The sequence below is a fragment of the Podarcis gaigeae genome (genome assembly GCF_964106915.1).
Source record: "Podarcis gaigeae genome assembly, chromosome: 10".
Lineage (NCBI taxonomy): Eukaryota > Metazoa > Chordata > Lepidosauria > Squamata > Lacertidae > Podarcis > Podarcis gaigeae.
The window spans coordinates 38,309,534-38,332,432 of record NC_139686.1 but is presented as its reverse complement, the minus strand read 5'-3'; the positions used below and the strand labels follow the sequence as shown (position 1 = coordinate 38,332,432).

The following is a 22,899-nucleotide window of genomic DNA, read 5'->3' as shown; positions in this document are numbered from 1 at the left end:
ACCAAGGGATTAATTTACTTGACATAAAGTTTAGCTCTAGAGGCTAAATATTGGAGCCTTGATCTACTGAGGGAAGAAACAGACAAACCAAGGCTGTGGTGAACAAAGAAATCAATGAACAGTGCTGTAGAAAGATGCCATAATGAACCAGCTGGTTACAATGGCCTACAGCCTTAGCAGGCATCCTCAGTACTAACAGCATTAAACTCCACACAGAAGAAAATGAACTGAAGTCTATCCAGTTGAATATAATTCTTTGCAGGATTTCCATATGGTCAGAGAAAAACAAATTCGAAGTCACGATAAGCCATATATTGGATGCCTAGCCAGGATAAAATATCTCCCCCAAGCTGAATGGAATTATCTCAAAGAGGACTGGTGCTGGGTTGATACTGGGGTGCCTGCCTATAGTGGAACAAACAAACAAACTGCCTTCACTGAAATGGTTGTGAGTTAATTCACTTCCTGCTGTAGGAAGTCATTTTACTCTGCCCAGAACTGTGAGCATACAGCTTCCGATTAAGGCCCGTAAAAGCAGAAACTGGGCTTGAAAATAAGTACATCTTCTGTAGTGTAAATCAGGCAGTTCCAGATGTTGAAACCTGCTGTCAATGCTTTCAGCTCCTCTTCCCATTATCATATATGAGCTGCATCTATGGCTTGCCCCTGCTGCATCCATATTGTTGTTTATGGTACTGTTATGTACAGGCATCACAATGGGCTCAAAATGTAAATATGGTAGGCAGTTAGAAGCAGCCACAGCAGCTCAGGGTCTGGATCCAAACACATGTGCTATCCCCCCCCCCACTCCAGGGAACAATTTCTAAGCATCAAAATAATATACTTTAAAACAGGAGTATTATATGTAAGTAATGTAAATGGGAACACAATGCATCATTTATGTTATTCTGGAAAATCAAGGAATTTTGTCACATTAACTTGATAATGATTATGATTACATTTGTATTACATCTTTCCTCTATTACATTTCTATCTTACTTTTCTTCCAAGGAGTTCCAGGTAATATGCATGGTTCTCTCCCATCTATTTTATCCTGTTATGTACATTAGGCTGACTGTTAGCTCAAAGGCACATAGTGAGCTTCATAGGTGAGTAGGGATTTGACCCCTGGTCTCCTAGGTCTTAGGTTCACCTCTTTAATGGTTATAGTACATTGGCTACCATCAGGAACATGCTTTCCAGACCCCACCTAATCCCTTGGCTAGTTTCCTCAGTATATCTAGACACCAAGCAAAATTTCAGCCCCAAGTAGTTTACAGATCTTCAGGCTGGAGATCTCAAAAATCCTCAAATGAGATGGGGTATTTTCATGTGGTGAATCTGATTATCTTGCCAATAAGCTCCCATTAAAAACATGGGTGGATCTATCCATGCATTCCTTAAGCCATCTGAATTAGTTAACCAAGTTTAAGGTCTTTTTTTTAAAAAAAAAAAAGGGGGGGAGGGGGCAGCTGTGTAGCTGTGGAGATGCAGGGTATGCCAGCCAGCCAACAAGAAGATAGAGTATGTCCCTTGTTCAAAAAGTCATGCGGTGGGTTTCTCTTCAAGATGACATATCTGAAGCGAACACTTCTAGAATTTTAATCCCTTAGTTGACACTCTTATTCACTTCTGTGATTGGCAAGGCAACATCAACCTGTTTTATAACACTGTTTGTGTTATAAATGTCACCTCAATTAATTAACAGTTTATAAATTAAAGTAGAACACACATTGATATTTATTAAAGTAAACATGACATATGCTTTGATGTACTATTTTTCACCTTTTATTTCAGGTATCACAGAGATGGCAACATCATTTAAATATATTGGCTCTGGAGAATTTATGGTCTTGTCTTTCACTGACTTCCAAAGACATAAAGCAAAACAACAACAAAAACAGTGCAGCTCCTTTGAGTTATGAGAACAACAAATTTTCAACATATCAAGAACTCTACGATGACAGGACAGAATAACTTGCCTGCTTATCTAGAATTTATTACTCACAGTTTCATCCCTATACACAATGGAACCTCTGTGTCAGAAATATTCAGAGATGCTCCATAGCACTATGAAATCTGAAATGCTGCTTAAAGCATATTTCTGCTCATCTTTCACAATCTAAACATACGAAATAATGTGCCCCCAAAGTCACTCAATGCCTCATAAATGCATTCTGTCTTTATCACCATTTTTTCAGGGCAAAGGAAACCAAACAAGATGAAAGACTTTGTCCTGGGAAACATTAGTAGTGTCGGACCTTTATTTCCTATTTAGAAAATACTGTCAGAGATACTTGTTTATTAACTTTCCCTTGTTCATCTGACCTCTGGTTAGTTGGATCACTGCTGCTTACTGGAAGGTAAAGGGACAGGACAAGGCAGCAACAAGGTTGGTGTGGTGCAAATGCACCAGCAGAGTCAATCAGGTGCTCTTCCCAGTTTGTTTGCACTATGCCAACTTTGCCACTGCCTCTACCCTCCCCCTCTACCTCCCAGTAAGTATCGGTAAATAACCTGCTAGAGATCAGTGAGTGATGCCACCACACCACACCATCTTATACTGTCTGAACACTCTTCTGAAGAACCGCAAACAATAGTGTTGCTGCTTAATACTGGAGAGGAGGCTGCCAAAAAGGAGGGGGGGTTACGATAGAGCAAATTACTGTTGCAAGCTTGGACATGCAAATCGCAGTGAGGGAGACTACAGATTTGTACCAGGCATGTTCTAGAGGTTTGAAGCACTGTGAGATAATCTTAGGAATGACCCAAGAGGCCTGTGAAACTACATTTCCCATCATACTTCTCCAGAGCTTAATAAACGCTACAGAAGAAGGCTTTCTCAGTATTTCCACAGCTTTCAAAAACATTTTAGGAGGAAAGGATACTGCTGCATCAGAGGAAGCATCTGTTAAACCCAGAACTGAAGTAATGCTGAGCTGATCCCAAACTCCTGTTTGTGTATACAGTGGTACCTCTGGATATGAACAGGATCTGTTCTGGAGCCCCGTTCGCATCCAGAAGCAAACGTAACTAGCGAAGGCACATCTGCGCATGTGCACGTCACTTTTCGCCACTTCTGCACATGCGCGTGATGTCATTTTGAGCCTCTGCGCATGTGCGAGCGGTGACACCCAGAAGTAACGCGTTCCGTTACTTCCTGGTTGCCGCAGAGCACAACTTGAACACGCTCAACATGAAGCATATTCAGCCCGAGGTATGACTGTACTCAGCTCATCATTAGCTAGGAAGCTCCAAACTAAGCTGAGACTCCAGACTCTGCAGTTCTGATTTTTAGCTGCATCACTAGCAAAAAATAATAATAAATGGTGCTGTCTGTCTTGCATCACTTCCAATCTACCCAGCTCAAGCTACATGAATAACAAAGACTTCAGAGACTTCTGTGCCCACACAGAGTCTGTTGGAAATTTTCCAAAGCAGTTGTCAAATCAAATAATGTGTACAAAAATACATATACAAGGTAAAGTGTACATTAAAGTGTATATATTATTGAAAATGGGATGAAAAAGTGCATTGTATTAGGGGAATTTTCATGAAAAAAACATATGCCTTTGACAAACTTCTGTGTATCAGGAGAAATTCACACAAAGGTGCTGATGGATTTTCATGAGGATATTAAAAAAGATCTCAAACATGCAGAAATGTGGAGAATTGAACATTCAAAACATAGAAAACCAGGGGGAAACAAAACAGGCAGATTTGCCCATCCCCAGTTCTCTAAGAATAGATGAGACAAATTCAGGGAAGAGAGTTCTACCAACAGGTATTCACTATGATAGCTAATCGGGTACTTCTATATGTATGGGTCATGCACTTCATAGAATCATAGAACTGTAGTGTTGGAAGGGACCCTGAGGATTATTTAGTCCAACCCCCTGCAATGCAGGAATCTGCAGCTGTCCCATACGAGGATTGAAGCTGTGACCTTGGCATTAATAGCACCACACTCTAACCAACTGAGCTACCCACTTCAAAATACCAAACACTGGAGACAAAAGACAGGACCAAGTCGTGACTGTGGTACTGTGTGTGAGAGAGCTTCCATGCTGATGGAAACACAATATTTTCTCCAGTTTTAATCAAAGCACATCACAGCCTTCTGAATGACAGCTAAGGGGAACAACACAAAAGGTATTCCCCCCCCCCCCGAATTCTGTACATTGCTTAGAATATAATGTGGGGGAGGGATCAAGTATCTGATATCGCTAACCATGTGTATGATATAGTGATGGTCATGATGTATGTGTGTGAGAGAGAGTACGTTGATACAAACATATGTATTATTTTCAGATGGAAAGCTGTATTTCACATTGGGAGGTATGAACAGTCTCCACCATCCCTGTTATATATAATTCCTGAAAATGCATTATTGTGTGTCCTGTTTGCTCATTACATTCAATATTCATATCTGAACGCGACTCACCTTGACAACCTAGCCATAAGGCTGTGAAAAATGTAGATCTGAATCAGGGCCATTTCATTTCCAGCTTTCCCACGGCTGCAGAAGATTTAACAGCTGCATTGAAATAAACTCACAGAGTAAAATGCCGAAGGCTTTAAAACAGCCCAGGGGAAGGAATAGGTAAGGTATCCCATATATTTGGTTTTCCAATAAGAACACTATACAAACACTGTTGAAATGTGAATGCCATTATTTTAGGTGCCTAAAGATGGATTCAAGCTGTGCACCTCTAAACCTCACCATGCCTAATAACTGAATCCACCCTCATTCTGAAATAACAATATTTTGCCTGAAGCAATTCCCGTGTTTATAACTCTGTAGCTCAAGCAAAATAGAATTTTGAAATGTTGTAGGGTCAAACTCTCTGAATGGTTCGGGATAGGTTGAAAACTGTCAGCAGTATAATTCTGCAAGGTCAATTTTCTTAATCTTCATCTCCTCACATTCTTTGCACCAAACAAATATTCGGAGGAGTGGGAGCTGGTGGCACTATTGAGCAATCAGGACATTCCTGAATTAAGTAATGTTTGAATGAATTACCGGTAAAATGCTTTCATTTAAAAACAACAGCAACAATTGTGATATATAGTGGTACCTCGGTTTAAAAACAGTCCTGTTTACAAACAATTTGGTTTAAGAACTCCACAAAACTGGAAATAGTGTCCCAGTTTACGAAATTTACCTTTAAGAACTGAATCTGAATGGTGGAAGGGCACCGGTGGCAGGAGGGCTCATTAGGAAAAGCACACCTCGGTTTAAGAACGGTTTCGGTTTAAGAACGGACTTCTGGAACGGGTTAAGTTCATAAACTGAGCCACCACTGTATAAACACATAATCATTTTTAAAAATCCAAATTGCCATGTTTTTGACCAAGTGAAAGACAGTGAGATGTGTTCAGCCATGCCACTGTTATATAGAATAATAGAAATGGAGAATTAGACGGGGTCCTGGGCATCATCTAGTCCAATCACCTGAATGACATATGGCCATTCTATGAGCGAGAGTCAATCACCTTCCAATAGAATCCATTCCATTGCTGAACAGGTCTTACCACCAGAAATGTCTTCCTTATGTTTAGTCACCCACACCCACAAACTCACAATCAGGTTTCCAAACAGCTCAGCAAACAACCAACCTTAATTCAAAAGACACAAGCTCACTCTTTTCAGTCTCCACCACCAAGCCCTCGCAAACACCCCTGTTTGCAAGTCCTGTTCAAAATCTCCTGGTCATGAGCTCCCAGATTTACAGAAGCATACTGAAATGGATAATGTAGCATTTCATATAACATAAATAGTAGAATAACGTTCCAAGGGACTGAAATCAAAATACCAAATAATTCAGGAAAAATCCTACATATAATGAAACACATTGCATAAATGGTAAGGCACATCTGTCAATGTGATTGATACAAATTAGCTGGAAATTGCCCCAATAAAAGAGTCACAGGTGTATTCAGAAAAAGCAGCTTAGTAGAGTATGGAAAAATCAAAGTCGTCTTGATTGTTGACACAATGTAAACAAGATCCTCAAAGTAGTTCAAGACTCTGACACAATTTTGTTGCCACCTCACCTCCTCTGCCACCCTTCTACACTTCTCTGCTTGCTTTTCCTTCTTCCTATAGGATGTTTTGCACGACTTGGTTGAAACCCAGCAACAATGTGGTTTTTATCTGTGATATTTTTTTTCTTACCCACATTGCCACTCATGTTCCTGATGTGGGCAAGCTAAGTGAACCATGCTGAGGAATGCTTTCTGGTACTGCCTCTAAGGTGGGCTTTGGAGAAATTCCTTGAAATACAGAAAGTTGGAGTGTTTCCTTGGCTGATCTGCCCCTCTGCTAATGTGGAGATACTTTGACTCTTTGGCCTACGTAGTTATTTGGGCAAGAGGGCTAGATCAGTCTCTCTTCTTATTTCCTAGCTTCCATAGCCCTGGTGCGGGTGTGTGTGTGAAAAAGGTGGAATGTGCTGGGAAAGGCTGGTTCCCAGGGAAATGTCTTCTTAGGTTCAGCTGACATCCCATTCTAGATATCTGCTATGAAGGTAAATACCTACCTCTGCTAGGGAGCTCATTAAGCCTAGTGAATGATTTGAGACCAGGGGCATTTTACTCCATAGTATTGTTAAAATTAAGCAAGTGTGACCTAATTGTGGTGTGGATGAGAAGTCATTGAGAACACCAATAAAGCTATGCTGAACTTTCCAAAGAAGCTTGGATTTCTACAGATTAAATAATAATGCTAATTAGGTAGGAACCTTTTGTTACATGGAGAATAGGCTATTATTGTCTATTAGTCTAAAACATATTTTTTTGTACTAATGAAATAGCGTTCATGAATGAAAATATGAAAGAACATTTGGGGGCTTTTGATCATTTTTCAAGGAGGTTAGAACACTTTCATTATTGTTGGGTACAAAAATGTCCTCTGACTGTTCCTTCGCCAAATATCCTTTGGGTGTTTCTTCCAAAAAGCTATATTCATTTCAAATTGCTTTCTCCCCCCAGACCTTATCACTTCCCCAACCCTTTTTGCAGCATAAAACAACTCATTATATCACTAAAAGGTAATGCAATGTACAAGGTCACCTCTTAGTTGTATGCATATTTATGTGGGTGAACCAAACAACAAGAAACCTGATTTATGACGGGAAACTCTGAATGCCACCTTCATTAATGAAATTTATTTAAAAGTGAAGATCCTCTGTTTTATTGAGATTTCTCACCCACCCTATTCTCAAAGTCCTTATGTTTCAAAATATTTTGAAGATCCAGCTAAAGATCTTTCTTTTTTTTTAAAGTAGGACTACTAATGGGACTCCTCACAATGAGTGCAAACAGAAACAAAAGTTCTTGAAGCACTTTTGGTGATCATCAAGGAAAAATGAATGCCTCATTTGTGACAAACATACAAGTAAACCTACAGATTAAAATTAAAATTCAAAATGTTGCTCTTCATTAATAATGGCATTTTGAACAGGATAATGGGGAGGAGGTAATATCTCACATTCCAATGTATTAGTTTGGTTCGGCCATAGAGAATTATAAGACAATGATTGGCCCCTGTTTTGGTTTGCACACTCTCTCCTTCTCCTATGGAATACCAGTGAGGAGGGGTCTGGAAGCACCCACTTCCATTTCTGTTTAACCCCAGTTTGTCACATAATATAAATCTGTGGTTTGTCTGAAACAAGACGACTTCAAACCATAAGGTTATGAAACTGGCTGGTCTCAACAAGCCATAGTTAAGTTTAAGTACCATTTTGACAGCATGTTTGATGGTGGTTTATCTAAAGGGAGAGCTGCCAATCTTCTTATTGTGGCCACACAAGGCGATGATAGGGATGGGGAAGAGTGTGAGCCCAGGAAAGGCATGACTCATTCTCATAATGTTAACAAAATTTAGCGTTATGAGCAAACACAGTTGTTTCATACAAATTCTTGCAGCATGCTTTGAAATTGCCTTACTTTTGTAGAGGAGCTTAAAGACTAAGAGAAAAACCAAGTCAATGCATCAACTGATGTGGTTACTCAGACAATATCAGATAGATGATAGAATCACTGCACTATTAACTCTTGCAGAAAATATTTCTACTTGACTTTGTGTGACTCCCCCCTGCGGCTATGCTCAATCCACTCTCTTTAAATTGCATTTCATTTTTTGATGAACAATGTCTGGCAGGGCCTAAAATGTGTGCTACTCAATCCTGTGGGGAAAATGATACACAAACTAAAATGAAATAGAATAACTCAAGTGAATACACACAGAGAGAAAACATCATATGTATGAAGCCCAGTTCCCTGTTCTCCATGACCTGGTCCAAGACTGACATCAGAAGTGAAGGGACCCTCAGCAAAAATGCTCTCCAGTGGGCTCCCTCTGATAGTGATGGACCCTTCTGTTTGGTGGGCTTGCCAGTGTCCATGAGTGTTGACAGCAAACATCACCACTGTGACAAGGTACCTGCAAGCTACCCACCATTATGATGCTTGCACAATGCTCTGATATAGCATTCCACTGGGTTATCAACCAGTCATAGGGAAACTTATGGCTTCCAATATTAGCAGACATCAACTGCTAATAGCCCAGTCAATATACTGGGACAATATACGTGTCCCAGAAATTTTTGACAAAGCAAGAATCCTGAGCTGAAGTGGGACATTTTGGACAGAATCAAGGTCTGGCCATTGTGTAGAAATAAATCTTATTTAATGCAAGAAATAGGTTTTTTAAGCTTTACTTGCAGAACTTGATTTTAAATGTTACAAAAACAAGATAATTATATATTGGGGGGAAAACCAAGCAATTAGTTTCAGCATTACATTTTTTTCTCACACTCATCCCAGTGTGAGGCTCTAAGCATGTTTACTAAAATGTAGCTTCTCTGCTAAAAAATATAGATACTGTGTCTATCTTATTCTCTTGCATGCTGGCAACTGACTACATGCAGCTCTGTGTTGCAAAGCAATCCCATTTTTGCAAATGCTGATAAGATACTAAAGTTTTAGCTTGCCTGTTGAGTCACAGACCTAATACCTGAGATCCAGTCACAAGGCTTAGGCACAAGGTTGTCTACTACACCCAGCGGAACAATACTGGCTATACGCCTAAAACTTGCAAATAAAACATTTTATGTAAATTAAACTTTTAACAGGGTTTTCAGACAGCAAATGGAGGGCAGGAGAAGGAGATGCATGGACGCTGCCTGCAGGCATCTCTCTCTCCTCCTCCATGACTTCATGTTTAAATAGAGTTTAAAACCTTAGTTAAAGGCTGTGTATGGTCCCTAATTTGGTTCAGAGCCGAGTTCTGAGCCATGTCATCCCCAGGTCAGATCAGGATCTCTCTGAAGTGCCAGATCAGGTTCTGTATTGGATTTGAGAGAATTGTACAGTCTATACACACCTTCAAAGGCCTGACACAAAGTGTCAGCTTTCTGCTCCCACCATCTATCTTGTTTTCCATGGTTCAAGTAGCAATAAGTGATGGGTTAAAGCTACCTCATTTAAATCAACTGCACAACTAGCCATAGTTAAAATTGGAATCCTCTCCTTCCATCTCAGGAGATTTGTATCCATATAGTATGAAATAAAGGCTATATTGGATATTTTAAAACAGTGCAGTTTATTTCATGTTTAGATCAGCAGATTGTGGAGAAAGGGGTTCTGAGCACCTTTTACAACAACTGAAGCATGCATATTCTCTTGGAAGCAACTTCCTCACATGGTGGCCCAATGCTGGCAGCCAGCCGCAGTTCCACTTTTTGGGTCAGGCCTGACCCGGGGCCAGAAGTGGCAGGCTCCAGTGCATGAGTGTGCCACCCCTGGCACATCCTGCAAACACCTCAGCACATGTGTGCCTGCCCCGGGCAGTGATAGGAGACGCTATTACCCTGGCTCCAGGTGAACTCAGAAGTTTGCTTCTCATCTTGTGTGTGTGAACCCAGAACAACAGTACATTGTAAAATTCCTCTTAAAATTAGTTTTGAGGAAGAGGAGCATGTACAGTTTCTGACCTGCAGTGGGGAGAATATAAGCCTCTTTGCTATGAACCCTGTTAATGTAAAGGTCAAGCATAATGCAAAGTTTGCAACACAAAAGCTCTGCTCCTTTGTTACATTCAAATGCTATTTTGTGCCCGTAAATTAATTTGAATTTGGGGCCTCAACATAGACAATCCTCACTTTGATTTTGCTTTGTTTCCTTTGTAAACGTTCCAAACTTGAAGAGGGGTAGAAAATGATATGGCTGTCATCGTTGGCTTTTCTAGTTTAATTAGTGTTTATAAATCCAGCTGAAAGCAGATAACAGATTATGGACAAAGCGGAAGCATCCGCCATCCGGCATGAATGAAAGCCATTGTTCATTTCCTCCTATTTCACCTACATTAATGAAACTGGTAATAGTTTTGGACCCCATGCCATTTTGTCATGTAGTTACAGCTTGTCCTTTCACAAAAGAAAATTAGAAAACTGCTGAGTATTATAGATATTAACGGTTGCTGGAACAGTATAATAAAAGGCTCCTTTTCTAAAGCGCTGCCAAGCTTTCATGTCATTATTCATGAATGAGTAATGTATTCAAAAGGAGAAGAGTGCTGATCTCCAAGGATGTGGAGCAGCAAGAAGGAAGGATGGAAAGAAAAAATTCATGTAAAACACAAATGCTGGGGCTATGCATATTGAACGGTTTTTAGAATGAAGTGAAAATGAACCCTACTTACAGGGAAGGAAGGTGCCTTGCCAATCAGGGAAAAAGATTCCTGACATCCACAGAAATGTACAGGTAACTAGGCAGCCGGAGAAGGGGGAGGAATCACTAAAGCTTTGAGAATTTCCACAGAAAGAGGAGAGTTCCATCTACTCTTTCCTTCTGAGCAAAAGCTTAAGAACCCAGAGAAAGGTAAGGATGCCTATTCAGCTCTAGTGCCTAACCGTGCGCATTATTCCACAAGTTAAACAATGCTGTTTATTTATTCATTCAGTTGCTTACTTTGTTATTACTAGATGGATGCTCATCAGCATGTGTTTGCTGTGATGCTTACAAAAAGGAGTCAAATATAATACTGAATGACAAGATAATGAAATGCTTAAGCGTCACACGAAAATCTCCTTTCTGGTAGAGTAAATGCAATTTAATTAGCAGCCCAGTTTATGAGATCTAAAATACTTCAGGTCCTGTTGATTACAATGGCAGACTTTGAGCACAATTTGGTCCATGTTTCCTCAGAAGGCTACTGCTCTGTGTTCAGAAGTACTCACTTCTCAGTAGGGACAGCTAGGACTGTGGCCTCATTCGCAAATGACTTAGCTCTGATTTATTTCAACTGGAGATGTGCAACAGGCCTGTTCTCAAGACATTTAGCTGCCTGAGGCTAAGGACAATATGGTGCCTCTTCAAATCCACGTAGAGAAACCAACTGAACTGGAAGCTGCAACTTACTTTGACACTGGTGACAGTTAGCATCCTTCAGAAAGTAGACTCGTTTAGGAGGTGCTGGGTAGGCTGTACGTCACACATAGCTCTATCATCCAACAGAAGGGATTGGCCCCTGGACTCAGGAGGAATGCCCTTTTGGTTTCTGCCACTACCCTGCCACACACAGAGATAGAACATCTGGCTATCAGGGGCAGCTGCCTCACTCTATCTAATGGTAGAGCTGGTCCTGATGGGGCAGCCTTATTCTCTGTGTGATTTTTCATAGCTCTGAATGATTATTCAGAACTAGGATCCCAACTTCTATTTTTCTGCCATGATTTAGTTGTCCAATATCTCCAGCCTTCCCCAATGTACCTCCTGCTACGTTATAATTTTGAGGATGATCACTTGGCAGCCAAGGTTCCTCTTTTGCAATCTCTTCCTTTCAGGAGCCACCAGAAGAATGAATCACTACAATGGGTCTGGAAGACAACATTGAGCTGTGCATTACCTAGTAGTTTCCCAGATTCTTTGGTGGGGAAGGCAGGGATGTCATCATTCTGCAGACAGCTTCAAATACAGTAAATAAGTGTTTCCTTTCTTCTCATCTTCAAAGAAGACATAGCTTGCTAGGTAGAATGGGCTGACAGCTGTAATCAATGGCGGGGAAAGTGGCATGCAATATTCCTTTGGGCAGCCATAAATTGCATGCTACCTTGATCGTAAAGAAGAAGTTGCAAACTCTTATAACAAGGGATACATAAAAATGAGATGTGAAACTGCAGAGATTTAGGGCCTTCCTAAAGGTTTTATTTGTCACCTAACTTCTGTCACACACACTGGAAGAGATGATGATAACATGTACATATACTGAATACAGCATGTGAATTATTTCCTAGATCCAAGGGAGTCCAAGTCACATCTGATGCTATATTCACAAAACAGCTGCAGGATGAAACTGCAGTTACTCTGTTGACTTCACTATATTAAACCAAGAAGCACTGCATTATTATTAATATCACCGAGCACCATGCATTTAAGGCCAAAATGAAATTAGGGTGGTTATGTATTACACATCACTGGAAGGCTGTCATTTGGATGATGTACCGTACAACACTAAGAGCTGCTGTTCCAATGAAGTATTGCACCAAATGCCATCACTCTGGTGATATATTTCACCCTAGCATAAGAACCAATGCGAAAATAGATCGTCAGAGCAATCCCTAAGGGTAATATATCCCCTCAGCCACTGCAATACACTTAGTGTTGGATTATCGCTTGCTTGGTGTGTATGCATTTACATCTGGAATATTTTCATGTATTCCTGCCAGGGACATTTATGGAGTGTTGTTTGTTATTGTTGTTGCATGTCTTTACTTGAACCTGAAATTTCTTTACAGCTGCAGACTACTTGTGGAGAAATGTAGGTGGCCAATTACATTTCTGTTTCCCCTCCTTATTTAAAGCTGGGGCACACACAGATTATTACTACAAACACATTATGCACTTAGGGCAGAACAGCATGGGCTTTATTTAAAGCATCTAAATGTGCAGTTGATGAACTACTAACTCTCTCACAGACCACATTGCGCCTTCTAAATCCTTTAGTGATACTTATGGCCAAGTTAGATGGATCAGATGCCCAGGGCACAATCCCATCAAAATAAAGCATTTTAGAATCTCATCAGTTCAATGGGAGAGTTAAGCACAGAGCTTAAAATCGCTTCACATTGGCTGGATCATGCTCACTGAGAGGAGCAACACAGAAATTATGATGGCAGTTATGAAGACGTAAGTAAAGTGAAAGGCTAGCATGACTCTCTGGTATTATATACAGCAGTGGTGCATGTGGGGATTGGGCAGAGGTAACATGGGGCTGTGCAGGTGCCCTGGTAAGGCCAACCCAGCACTCCCACCAGCAGATCCACACAGTCTCAATCCCACCACTGCCCCATCCTAGATCTGTCCACCTAAGCAGCACTCTTGCCAGTGTTAGAAGCCCAGTGCCACCCTACCGCATGCAACGCTGCTGGGCATATGCTTTTATTCGTGCAATAATATTTTGAGATTTCATTTTCACTATGCAAAGCAGCTATGAAGCGAAGGCTGGAGGTGGAGGAGTTGGGTTGGAAAACGAACCTGTTAACAGGCAAATTTAGCAGCCATGGCATCTTCCCTAACACAATCAGCAGGAACTGCTGAGCATGGAGAGCAGTTTTATTTTGTTTTCAGCTGCTCTTGGCTAGTGATTCTGTAGCATTAAGGGTGATTTGGGCAGAGTAAACAAAGAAACCACACTAGACCATAATTAAGCAACCGTCTGAGTTCACATATAATGTTAAGCCATACTTAAGGTTAGTAAGCTAACAACAAACAATGGCTTACTTTTAGTGGCAAACCATAGTTAACAAACTAAGCAACTTGTTAAGATATTGGTCAGTTTATGCTAAACTATAGTTTATTAATTAATATTTGTTTAAACCATGGTTTAACATTACATATGAACAAAGCCTTTGTTACATTGACCTGGTTTGCATAACATAGTAAGCTAAACAATGGTTTACTTGGACCATGTGAAAAATTCTCCTAGAGAGGAGTATTGATCCTTCCTTGATCATCATCATCATCATCATACGCTCCCATGTCACACACTACTAAGCCATGATTTAGCTTAGTGTGTCATCTAAACTGGGACTCATGGTTAAGCTCACAAACTTAAAACTTCCCTCATGGCTAATGGGCAGGGATGGTGGAAGTTGTCATTCAACATACAGAAGCCACCATCCTGGCTACCACTGGTGTAATCTTTATTTCAGTGCCTGTTCTCCGATTGTTGGATTCCACAAGTTAGTGTACAGGGCCAAGGAGGCGTGGTAGATGGGTGATCTTGCCTTTGGGACAAGGGATGGCATAAATGAGCTTTCATTCATTTCAGGGCTTCAATTTTCTATCAGTATTGTTTTGTAATGCAACATAATGAAAATGTAACGGAATGAAAGTCGCTTAAATCTCACCATAATATATAGTTGATATAGCAGCCAAACATTTTGTACACACTTCAGGCAGTCATATTATTAAAGTTAATGGCATCTGTAAGAGGAAGACAAACTCACCGGCTTGAGACTGTAATGAGATAAGCTTGCAGTCTGATCCAGTTGCATGCAAATGATCTCATCTGAATTAAATTTATGTCTGCATTTCAATAATACCCTGAAAAGTATGGCAGTTCTCTTTTCACTTTCCTTTTCTAAGATTTCTATAGTTTCTTTCATTTCTACTCCTCAGAAAATAACCAGAAGGTCACAGATTACTCTGAATTTCCTGGATGTATCGGCTGTGAAGCTCTTATATTGGTTACAGAATATGAACTTCAGAATCCCACCATTAAAAAAAAAGGTTTTAGATGGCTTGTGTCATTCTGCGAGTTGAATAAAATGGTTTTTGACTTAAACTGTAACCATGCATTTCTAAAGAATAATGAGATGCCAGGACCTCATATTTTGATGGAAAATGTATTAACGACCTTAATTACATTTTAATCCAACAATCCATTTAAATGCACATTTGAAATGGTGAGGTGATACTGCACAAGCCATGCTATGCAGAAGCTTGTGCTTTTTACTAAAGCTGGGCAGATAGTTTTGGTGCAGGTGGGGGCAAAAAGAAACCACCCAATAAAACAAAGAGTGATAAATCTTGCAAGTTCCCATGGGAGAAAAGGGTTTGGATTCCATTACATAAATGTTATGACAAGGTTGTTGTTTTTTCTACTTCTAAAGTTTGATGGAAGATGCACATGTCCACAGAGGAGCATTCCATCTCTAAACTGAAATACATCACCAATTGGGGTGGCCAGCATGATGCCTTCCAGGTGTTGTGGACTACAATTCCTATCAGTTCCAGACAGCATGGCCTATAGTCATGGCTGGTGGACCTTGTAGTCCAGAACATCTGGATAGCATCACATTGGCTACCCAGACATAGAATATATTAATTAAAAGCACACTGACCAAATTAGTGAATGTATATATTTGAATAACTACACTACTGCCTTAAAACCAACAAGAGGTACCGAAAGGAACAAGGAAAATTATGACAATAAATTATTCAGAGTTTGTGAGAAAGCTTGCCACTAATCTTTCAAAGTAAATAAATCAGTACACTGTTATATACCAATAACATATCAGAATAAATAATATGTCAAGGAAATGCAGAAAGAAGAATGTGTTGATTTAGCTGTCTTATCTATGCTGAGATATCACTTTTACTGATCTCACAGGAGAGCAAGAGAACAGAGGACAAAACAGCATACATAACAAGTGATATACATAGAAATGAAGATACTCCGAATGTCAGCAGAAAATAAAACATGGGGGAAATGCCAAATAAGGAAACAAGAAAGGTTACACTGAGGCTTTGCTTTATTATTATTATTAAAAAGTGCTAGTTATTGATAGCATAATGTTTTTATTTAATTAAACAATTACAAAAAATTATGAGGTTATTTAGCTTTCTTATGGTCCGTGAAGAGGAATAGATATTCTCAGAGGAGTAACAATTTATTGGGCTGATGTTTCTATTAAGCCTATTCTTCTCCGGCTTTATAAAGTTGGTAAAGTTTCATGGTTGGTGTGCTTGCATCTCCTGGTGACCAGTATCCTACCAGCAACTGAAATAGGCAAATGATCTCATATGGGGTACAGCCCTTGAAGATAACTTTATCTTCAGCATAACTTGGTGGGTAAATTCATTGGCAAGCTCTGATAATGGAAGAACAATTCTCAGCTAGCATAGCTTGAGGGTGCTGGCATGTAATCCATCCATGTTCCACTCACCATAATGCAATGTTTTCTAGAAGTATAGCTAACTATCATGTGCATTCAAACACATCAGCCTTGCTCGGCAGGGATTATTATCTTATTTCTTCCACTTTCAAGCTAAAGAACAAGTAACAAAAGTAACAGCTTGAGATTTCATGGCCTCCTTGGCAACCATGGGTCTCTCTCAGATGGTTATCAGTCCAACACACCAGGCAGGGCTCACTCTTGATGTGACATTTTCCCAAAGTGATACAAGGGGTGGACTGAAGATAGAGGGAGTGCAATGTACTCCCTTGTCATGATCAGACCATTATCTGGTTGTTTGGATTAACAGTAGCAGTTTCCCTCTGTAAGGGTGGTGGGTCAAGATGGCTCACCCTTGGACATTGATGGAACCAGTTGTGTTCCTGAATGCTGTGGGGGATTTTCCAGTGGAGAAAACTCGTGATCCTGTCAAAGCCCTGGTCTTGCTATGGAATGGTGAAATGATATGGGCAGTTGACATGATCACTCCTGAGCATCCTTTCTGGCACTTCTTGGGACTGCTGAACTATGAAACAAGTTGGATGAAGACTGAAGTGCAAATGGTCCAAGTCTCGCTTTGAAGCTGACTGAGCACTGGTAAGAACACATAATTGTGCCTATCTGTGGCAGTGCAGGCTGTGAAAAAAGCTCGTTTTGCAGCTCTCATTGCATTCTCTAATAGCCAACTGGAGAAGTTATCTCAGATGGCCTTAGGGTTAGTGACTCCCTATGTGGGAGATGGACATCTGAAGGCCCCACTGTGAACAACTTGGCTAGACACTTTGAGGATAAAATCGCTCAACTTCAGAGCGATCTTGAGTCTCCACTTGTTGCAGCTCTAGTTGAAGTACCTAGTTCTGCTATCAAGGATGTTCTGTGGGATCAGTTTTACCTTATGCAATCAGTTGATGTCAACAAGGCATCTGACTGCATACCCCCTCAACCCCTGTCCCTCCTGGATTATCAAATCTATCAGAAGAGGGTTGACAGGTTGAGTACAGAGTGTGATGAACACTTTGCTGCATGAGGGGATGGTCCTTGCTGAATATAAGTCATTTTTTGCAAACTGGTTTTTTGTTTTTTTGTTTTTACAAGCAAGTGGTATATAGATTTTATGAAATAAATAAATAAATTCAGACATGTGACTTGCTTAAAACTAGCATTTCTGTGTCAATTGATTTCTGTTCATCTTGTAATCACTTATCCGCTCCTACCATGTAGAGCTCCCATTCATTGAGGCTACTGGAGGCTGCATAGCCATTCCAAATATGGTGGACATGCACCATGCAGTCCATGGCTTGGTAAACTAAGGCCCGGAGGCCAGATCCAGCCCAATCGCCTTCTAAATCCGGCCCATAGACGATCCGGAAATCAGCGTGTTTTTACATGAGTAGAATGCGTGCTTTTTTAAAAAAACGCATCTCTGGGTTATTTGTGGGGCATAGGAATTCATTCAATCCCCCCCCCCTTCAAAATATAGTCTGGCGCCTCACAAGTTCTAAAGGACAGTGGACTGGCCCCTGCTGAAAAAGTCTGCTGACCCCTGTAACCAGGTTCTCCCAGAGATGCATCTCTAAGGGGCTGCTTTGTATCTTGCTGGTGACTGTAACATGGGATTTCTTCCTTTGTCTTCTAAATGGAAACTGAAAGTTGTGACCATCTGCAAACCCCAAACTTAAGTTTGCATTTTTGCATTTTCCTTCCAGATCCCAAGGCCACAATCATATATAATATGAAAATATGCTTACTTTAGACAGAAAACTTAATCTTTTGGGTTTTGGATTTGCAAGACTACCGGAAGCCAGATATGGTTTTTTAACTGATACCAGCAAAGTTTGAAAGATATCTTAACCATACAGTTTTATGGCATCCGAATTCTGCTACAAAGGCATTTAGGTGGAACATAGGCGGTTGAAATTCAGTGTCCCCCTGTTTTGCTAAACAGAAATCTACTAAAATTTCTGTTTGAAGAAGCTAGACTTTTTATATCACTTATCTAATTTATTCATTGGATTGATTTTTTTAAAGCTTTCTAGATGTTTATTTGATCTGGCACAATGTTCAGATTGAAGCATGGCTGTTTGTTTATCTTTCTGCTGTGCAAAATTTTCACCTTTACCTTTCAGCGAGAGATGGGAAAGAAATCTGTAAAGAGCTGTCTGGGTTGGTTGTGCAATCCAATGTGAATGCCATTATAACAGGAAAGTTTAACAACATTGTCATTTAGAGTGCTTTGGCAGAGCTGCAATATTGTTCCAAGAACACATTTGCCTTTGGCGTGGCAATGAGAAAGACAAGGTAGCTCAGAACTAATATCTTTATCTGACAGCTCTTGGATAAAAGTCAGCAATAATACCAAGTAAACCAGGACATAACTGGGGAAGAAGAGGCAATAAGTAACCATTTATAAAATGATAATAATGGTTTTGCAGTTCATTTTATTCCAGGGGGAGACATGTGCAAAGAAGTATTCATCCCATCCAAAACTTTCAAAAGAAAAGGTCATTAGAGTGGCTGCAAGGGCAATATTAGAAACATTAAAATATAATGTAATCTCTATGGAGCTCTTTTTCTTTCAGGCTGAACTTTGCTAAATATTCAGACTGTGACCTAGCAACTGTGTTATGGGAACAGTTTGGGGGTTGGGGACAAAACAATGCCTGCTTTAAGGACCTTTTAGCATAATTAAAACGTGCAGTTTGCTCAGGTGCTTGGGCAGCGGCAGACTTTAACAATATGGCATCCTATCCAAGCTCAAATTTGTGTGTCCAATCACCCCCCCCCCCAATGTTGGCCAAGCAGCTGCACTGGTACAACAGGAGGCTCTCCTTTATTCCTCTCCTTCTTCGCAGCCTGATTTTCCCTCCCAGGCAATACAACAACAACAACAAGTAACAAAGAGGTGTCACAGGGATTTCTCTGGATTCCCTTCCCCCTTTCCTTCTTCCTTCCCCCCTTCTGAGCCATCTTTCTCAAGCAGAAAGAAATTTTTAGTGCTCCCCCCCCTTTCCTCCCCTTCCAGTCTCCAAAACTGCCTTATTGCTCTTGTGCATTATGTCTAAGGGGGTGGGGAGGTAGCTCCCACCATTCAGTCCTCCTCCTGAGCAAAGAGAATGAGGTTTGGTTTTGAGAGAAAGAGGACAGGAAGTGCAAGTGGTGGAAAGAGATGCACCTTGCTCACTTTTTGGATTTTCTAGACCTTCTCCCTGCCCCTTCCCTTTTATGACAAATCTCACTGCAAACTGGAAGGTGGAGGATGAGGTTGTTGTTGATTAGTCATTAGTCGTGTCTGACTCTTCATGACGCCATGGACCAGAGCATGCCAGGCATTCCTGTCTTCCACTGCCTCCCGCAGTTTGGTCAAACTCATGCTGGTAGCTACGAGAACACTATCCAGCCATCTCGTCCTCTGTCGTCCCCTTCTCCTTGTGCCCTCCATCTTTCCCAACATCAGGGTCTTTTCCAGGGAGTCTTCTCTTCTCATGAGGTGGCCAAAATATTGGAGCCTCAGCTTCAGGATCTGTCCTTCCAGTGAGCACTCAGGACTGATTTCCTTCAGAATGGATAGTTTTGATCTTCTTGCAGTCCATGGGACTCTCAAGAGTCTCCTCCATTACCATAATTCAAAAGCATCAATTCTTCAGCAATTAGCTTTATTTATGGCTGAGGATGAGGAGGAGACTCTAAAACGCAGCTCCCTTTCTTGACGCCACCTCAGCTTTATGTGGGGAACCGCCCTCACCACCTTAAATGTGGCTTTGCTCTGAGGTGAATCTACCAGTTTCATTTCTCACATTTCCCCAATCTTAAATTCTGCTTGCCACATTTCCAAGCAACTGGAAACTATTCTGGCAAATGGTATATCTGTTCCCCAAACTGTGTTTGCTGAAATAATGCAAAGAAAGGTTCTTCTCATCATAAGTGATGTTTCCTAGTGTGGGGGTTTGGGAGTAGAAAAACACAAAGTGTCCCTGACTCCATATTTACAATGCTAGTGCAGAAGACGGAGGGTAGTATTTGCAGGCACCAAGAGGAGTGCTCAAACCATCCTCCACATGCTAATTTCCTCTGGCCACTTTTAGCTTAGTTTTGCCCAGTCAAGTCCAGTAGGAAGCCTGTCTGGGGAACAATAGCCTCAGGAGATGGGGATGGTATTTGCTGGAGAGAATTGGCAGGTGTGGGACACTTAAGCACCTTCTTATCTTGCCTAGGGATGGACAAAATTGTCAATTTCACTTTCTTTTGGTTTCCCGTTTTCCCAAACTTAAGTTCAGGGTTGTTGTTTTTTATGTCCTTATGAAAATTCACAATCTTTTTGGTGCATATTTCTCCTGGTATACGCTGTTGTTGGTTTTTCATGCAGTCTTGGCTAGTTTACACATTTTAGAAATCTGGTATGAGCGATGAAGCCAATATTAATGGTCAAACCCTCATATTTATTAGTTAAAGCTAAATTTTGTTTTGACTGCTAAAGCAGGGGTTGTCAACAAAGGCTGTTTCCGATTTACGTCTGGTTGACCACTGTGAGAACAGGATCCTTGATTGGATGAGCCATTGGGCTGATTCAGGAGGGCTATTTTAATGTTCATAATGAGGTGCCCGTGGGCACAGAGGTGCCCTCAGAAGCCTTCCTTGGAGTCCACAGAGTATCCCCTGTTAGGATTTATTCCCCATGTTGCAGTCATGGGATTGTTTTATCTCATGATAGTGTATGTTTTCATTCCACATTATGGGAAGTGACGGAGACAGGATGTTTTTATTACTGTGTTTCTGTGATGTAGGATTTTTGTCCTTCTGCTCTTTCTCTATGCTGTTTGATGCTGAAGAGGAAGGAGCTGAGTTACGATGCTCCAAGTGTGTATATGTAAATAAACGTAGTTTAGCCAAATTGCTGCGCTACTGAGTCTGTATGCTGACTACCTATACTCTGCTGATCCTGAAGTGTGCTGATACCTCTTAGGTATCAGTCGCTGTGATGTTCGGGCTGGAGAAAGATTTTGAATCTCCCAGCTGACCAGGAGGGAGAGAACATGCCATGTGTATTATTATAGCTAATAGGAAAAAAGCTGCCACCTGTGCTTCCCACATGGTTCCCACAAATGTGATTGCCACAAATAGTGTTTCTTGTTTACAAATGTGCCCATGGGTTCTCAAAGCTCAGCATTATGTTTTCTATTGGAATTGTAAATCTGAACTCACATCGTATTGAAAAAAGCACATAGAACCCTCTTTTTTTTCTTCAAAAAATGAAATACATGGTCCATTTTGAAGATGTTTTCTTTTGCCCATGACACTTACATCCATACAAATCCTAAATTTCAGTATCGATACAAAGGATAGGTCTGATCACTACTGCCTGGTGGCATTCTAGCAGCTTGTACAGTGAATTGAAAATGCAGCAAACACACAGTGAGGTGAAAATCCAATCTTCTGAGTTGCACTGAAAAACAACAGATGGCACAAAATCAGTGACCCAGTGTAGTAGCAACTGCCATCAAGCCAATTGTCACACTGTATTTATTTTCACTTTGCTAGGTGCCCTATTTCTATAGGTTTGGCAAATCCCTTTCCTTCATGGAAGTCATTTATTTAATTCTTGCCCTTACTGGAGCCAAGTTGATCCCTGACAAAAATGCACTTCTATAGAAAGCAAATCTGTACATCTGTCAGCCAAGTCTCTTGATGCAGGTCTCAGAAGTGTATTAAGAATCAGATCCTCACCACACCCATTGATTGGTTTTATGCCATCTCTGCTGTCAACTCCGTTTCATTTCATTGAATAATACACATCAGCACTTTATAACCTCCAGCATGTGAACCACTGCTTGTCTTATGGAATCCTGCCTTTTGATTGTAATACAGATTTTCTCAGGCCACAACCCCAAATGCCTAAATTAAACTACAAATGCCTAAATATCACCTATAAAACATTTTTCTGTGCTCAATTTATCCTTGACTGTTTCAGTATTCCCATCTGATGAGCTGCAAAATTTACAAAAGTGTTGAATATATATTCAAAATCCATTCATAGTCATTCAGAATAAAAGCTCCTTTTCTCCCATCCTCACCAATGCCTGAAAAGTGGGGCTGCATTTTAGAACAAATGTGATAATACTGCTCGTCTGCTGTAGCCCACTTTTTCCAGTTTCAAACATAAATCAGTTCATTTATGTGCTATCAAGGTTACTCATATGGTATTCAGGTGAGTGCTACTAAATATCACTATTAAAGTTTGAATGCTAAGGGAACGCATTTCAAAATGGGTCTTATTATAGCTATATTTTCTTTTTGAACACATTAAATGCTGATGCCATTTTAAACCTGCCTGAACTGCAAGATGCCTCAGGTCTGTTAACTGTAACACTACCACAGACTTTTCTAGCTGGCATGTTTTCTCTCATGTACTGTGCAAGGAGTGGAAAGTGGAATTTGCATTCCACTGGAACCTTGGCGTTGCTTGATATAAATGAGAAACACAAGCGATAACCTGATAATCAGACATTACTTAAGCCCTCGACATGCATAAGCAGATTTGCATATGGCAAATAGTGACTCTACTTTTACAAACTTCTTAGGGGTGCCTTTTCAAACAATTCCAAGTAATGGCTATTAATGTTGCAACGGTCCATAAATTCCCAGCTTGTGTATTATG

The 22,899-nt window shown here is 40.6% G+C and overlaps 1 protein-coding gene across 5 annotated transcripts in view; it reads right to left on the bottom strand.

The window, feature by feature from the left end:
• The window catches only part of MGAT4C (MGAT4 family member C), a 319,924-nt gene that overhangs the window by 48,513 nt on the left and 248,512 nt on the right, over nt 1-22,899 (bottom strand). Inside the window, exon 1 of one of the 5 annotated variants that reach the window (XM_083699339.1) lies at nt 4,445-4,473. The exons of the other annotated variants lie outside the window; for them this stretch is intronic. The gene's annotated coding sequence lies outside the window, so the exon portion shown is untranslated. Of the gene's footprint in view, nt 1-4,444; nt 4,474-22,899 lie in introns of those variants that run through there. 5 annotated transcript variants of the gene reach the window in all.